The sequence below is a fragment of the Macrobrachium rosenbergii genome, chromosome 59, assembly GCF_040412425.1.
Source record: "Macrobrachium rosenbergii isolate ZJJX-2024 chromosome 59, ASM4041242v1, whole genome shotgun sequence".
NCBI classification, from domain to species: domain Eukaryota; kingdom Metazoa; phylum Arthropoda; class Malacostraca; order Decapoda; family Palaemonidae; genus Macrobrachium; species Macrobrachium rosenbergii.
In genome coordinates, this window is record NC_089799.1 from 39,363,187 (window position 1) to 39,368,186 (window position 5,000).

A 5,000-nucleotide genomic window follows, 5' to 3' on the forward strand; every position below is an offset into this window, starting at 1 on the left:
TCTTTAGAACAGCACGAGAAGAGAGAGAGAAAAGCTTTATGGCTTGTTACGTGGTCACGTGAGACTTTGCTTCCTTGGTATGACTCTGCCTCTGTCTGGCTGGCTGTCTGTGTGTTTGTATGTCTGTCTGGCTGGCTTTTCTTTGCTCATGGCGCACCTCTTGGATCAGGTTACGGACAGAGCCAACCAGGCCATGAGATATTGGACTTAGAGTTTTATACTTCTACAATCTTAGACTTATAAGAGTTTTATACTTCTACAATCTTAGACTTATAATTGTGTATGTATGTATGTGTATATATATATATATATATATATATATATATATATATATATATATATATATATATATATATATATATATATACACACGTTACAGTACAGGCAGCGAAACCAGGTGGCCTATTTCACGAACTGCCTGAAATTTCAGGTAGGTAGCGAAATGCACTTAGGGACATTTGATCTCCCCGGGGGCTAGTAATAAACACGGCTAAACAGTGACTCACCTACACTGTTTTTCCCAGTTTAGTACTAGCCCCTGGGGTGTCAAATATATTTCACCATGTTTAGCACTAGCCCCTAGGGGATCAAATGTTCGTAAGCGCATTTCATTAACTGCCTGAAATTTCAGGCAGTTCGTGAAATACCTGGTTTCGCTATTAGCCTGTAACATATATATGTGTGTGTGTGTATGTATGTAGATATTGTATGTAAACTGTTTCACCTAACGGAGGTGGCTCTGCAGAAAAATAAGACTTCTCGCCTCATTTACGCTTTCATCAATATTTGCCGCTTCAAACTCTAACACGAAAGGTCCATCAGTATTATAGTGTATACCCTTGCACACACTGCATCATTCTCAGCTCTACCTTGCAAGACCTCTTTTTCGCTTCCTGGATACTGTGACCCATGCTTTTGCTTCCTGGATGTTGAGCCCCAGGCTTTTCAGTAAGAGCACTCCTTCTATCCAGTACTGTTTAATTCTTCCGTTCCTCCTCCCTTCTAACACTACTGAACACCGATTCAGTGTTCTAAATTCTCGCAGCGAGACTGAACAATCCCATAACACCTTTGAAAAGCCTCCCTGTGTTTTGACATGTCTCACTCCTTCAGTTCTTTCTTGGACAACAAAACTATTCGCCGCCAAAGCTTTAACTTATGCTTCCATTCACATTCAGCATACACAGTTATCATCATTATTCGGAAGAGGAACCCTATTCGTATGGAACAAGCCCACAGGGGCAATTGACTTCAACTTCAAGCTTCCAAAGATTATGGTGTTCATTAGGAAGTCAGAGAAGGTAAAGGGAAATACAGAAAGAAGAGACTTCACGTGTTAAAAAGAAAAAATAAATTAATAAATAGATACAGATGTATTAAAGTACAAGGAGAATAGCATTAGTGTAGAAATGCATTGCACGACATCCTCAGGGAGACTGTTCCACAGTCCAACGGTTTGGGGAGTAAAGGACCTCTGGAACTGTGAAGTTCGACAGCGAAGCGCATTTACTGCATATTGGTGCTGTTGTTCAGCGAATCTGGTTGCTTTAGGCAGGAAAAGGGAATTACAGATCAATTGTGAATGTGAAAGATCTCTTTAAAACACAGCTTATGAAAAAAAGTGACAAACAAGGAACCATCCGTCGATGGTCCAAGTCATAACTACTGTTGTTAGGAAACAGAAACCTACCACCGCGAACCACTCTATCTAAAAGAGATAAATCTCTAGCAGAAGCAGGCATCCACATCGGAGAAAAGTATTCTAGTAAAGAAAGCACATATGACCGACAACAGGTTGCACTGAGTTCAATTCCAGAGCCACTCCAGTTCTTTTACAAAGCTTTAGCATTCACCCTGCTACCTTCCTTACTTCACACATTCTCTCTTTCTATCATCATTCACCTCTTTCCGAATACCTTAACAAACCCACCACTTCCATTCCTTCACTATCATAATAGCATTAACTACTCCATCTTCCTAGCTTCCATTTATCTGCATAACCTAACCTTTTTTACATTATTTTAACTTCCCTTGTGAACACTCAGATTCTTTCGATAGTTTCTCCAGTTTCTTTTCACTATCCTCAGTTAGTATTGTGTCTACTATCTGCAAACCTCACCCATATCATACTTCATTCACTACTCGTTTTCTTATCCCACAACTGGTCTACCATTCAATCATGCTTTCGCAGCAATACCTCAGGATATCATTCGTAATCCCTTAAAATTCTGTTATAACCATTCTTCAACCTCACAATTGCCTTCCTCACTTCCTAAGCAATCGCTCCCCCAAGGAGTCCCTAACCCGAACTAACACCTTCCTCCCTTGCGTCATTCAGCTGTGCCTCTTTGTCCTCCACAATGGAAACATTTTCAGAATACTGACTCCCTCGAATCCAGATCTGTATTCTTTTCATGAGACATCTCTCTCACTGCACCACTTGCTCTGAGATCCATTTGCTCTTTTGTCTCACTTTCTGCATTTACTTACCCGTAGATCAAGTTCTTCCGAATTCTCACCTTTCTATTTTCATTAACAACCTTCTTCCCAGTCACTTGATTCCTAACAACCTTAATTTATCCTCTTAGACACCCACACATAACGCCTCTTGTCAAGCAATAGTACCTGAATAATGGCTAATACCTTCTAATTGGGATTATATATATATATATATATCCTATATATATATAAACATTTTATAATACTGAAATATATATATATATATATATATATATATATTATATATATATATATATATATATATATATATATATATATATATATGCTATATATATATATTGACTATTTATCACATCACTTGATTCATATACAATCAGAAAGCTACAAACGTCCTTTAATATCCAATTCACTCTACCTTAATATATTTTCATATATAGCCATACTTCAAGTGCTATTGCATAACAAGAGGTATTATGTATGGGTGTCTAAGAGGATACAAATTAAGGTTGTTAAGAATAAAATGAGAGGAAAAAAGGCTGATAACGAATTGGGATATATATATATATATATATATATATATATATATATATATATATATATATATATACACAAGGTACAAGAGCTTAAATCTGTGTATGATCGAGAAGCACCAAGGAGTCTATCATTCGCTGCTTCTAACAAATTCTAAAGTTCGGTATGAAATGAGAGCTGAAACGTACAAAAAGGACGCTATTCGACGTTTTTCCCGTTATACTACTTCTTCTTCTTCTTCTTCGCTTTAACGTGCTTTTTCCCATTTTTATATGGGGTAAGCACGATGCCTTCTTTTTCGAAGACTTTGATTTGGCGTTGGGGTAGGCCGTAGCCTCGATACCACAGTAATCAATAAAAGGTGTCTGTTAACATGTTGAAAAGTGTCGAAATAACGATGAATTTTATCGAATGACAAGAAATGAATGACAAATAAAGGCTGAAAAAAAATTCGGAATAAACGTCTGAAAACCAGACAACTAATATCAGGGCCGCGACAAAATGACGTTTGCGAGGGAGCCAAGTAATTTGTGAGGGAGCAAAATGACGTTTGCGAGGGAGCCAGGTGACGTTTGCGAGGGAGCAAAGTGACGTTTGCGAGGGAGCAAAGTTACGTTTGCGAGGGAGCAAAATGACGTTTGCGAGGGAGCAAAATGACGTTTGCGAGGGAGCAAAAAGTTACGTTATTCAAAGTGACGTTTGCGAGGGAGCAAAGTGATGTTGCGAGGGAGCAAAATGACGTTTGCGAAAAGTTAGATGAGGAGCAAAATGACGTTTGCGAGGAGCAAAATGAAATAAGGAGCAAAGTTACGTTTGCGAGGGAGCAAAGTGATGTTTGACGAGGGAGCAAAATGACGTTTGCGAGGGAGCAAAGTAATTAAAGGCTAAAAAATGTTTGCGAGGGCAAAATGACGTTTGCGAGGGAGCAAAGTTACGTTTGCGAGGAAGCAAAGTGATGTTTGCGAGGGAGCAAAATGACGTTTGCGAGGGAGCAAAGTAACGTTTGCGAGGGAGCAAAGTGATGTTTGCGAGGGAGCAAAATGACGTTTGCGAGGGAGCAAAGTTACGTTTGCGAGGGAGCAAAGTGACGTTTGCGAGGGAGCAAAGTGATGTTTGCGAGGGAGCAAAATGACGTTTGCGGGGGAGCAAAGTGATGTTTGCGAGGGAGCAAAATGACGTTTGCGAGGGAGCAAAGTGATGTTTGCGAGGGAGCAAAATGACGTTTGCGGGGGAGCAAAGTGACGTTTGCGAGGGAGCAAAATGACGTTTGCGGGGAGCAAAGTGACGTTTGCGAGGGAGCAAAATGACGTTTGCGAGGGAGCAAAGTGACGTTTGCGAGGGAGAAAAATGACGTTTGCGAGAGAGCCAAGCGCCGTTTGCGAGGGAGCAAAATGTAAGTTGATGAGACTCTCTGACCTTCTTTAAAAGAGTGTGTGCGTATGTGTGTATCTCGCCTTGTAAAGAAAAGTCAAGGCAGTTCAAAATGCGGTTAGGTGAAACTTTATGAATAAGGTAAATTAATGACACTGATTGCAATAAAATACTGTTTTACGAAAATACACGTTGACTGTGAAGCAAGGAACAGCGAATCTAGTAATAATCCATGACTGATGATATTCTTGACCGTCAAAACAAGTGAATAATAATCCAAGATGTCTATAAGCACAAATGGAGTGGAGATCATTACCGAAACACTGTAATTCCAGCAAGGCTTTTCGTAATCTGTAAATTCTTAATGACTTTCCAAAGCCCTAGGCTTCTTACGGTTTCTTAGGTTTCTCAATTTAGCAAACCTTCCTTCTATGCTTATGATACTCGTCGGAAGAGAAAGCACTGCCGAGAACCCGAAAATGACATCAATGATGTGATACCGCAAGCAAGCAATTATTGAAAACCCGTAAAAGAAAGGAACAAAAAATCCATCATTTTTGGTTATATATCCTGGGCCGAATAAGACACCGAAATTTGTGCAGCTAAAGTCACTGAAGTTCCTCCACTTATCATATCTG

General features: G+C 39.6%; 1 protein-coding gene across 8 annotated transcripts in view; it reads right to left on the bottom strand.

The window, feature by feature from the left end:
* Positions 1-5,000, bottom strand: part of LOC136837505 (DIS3-like exonuclease 2) — a 392,269-nt gene that overhangs the window by 307,484 nt on the left and 79,785 nt on the right. The window lies entirely within an intron of this gene.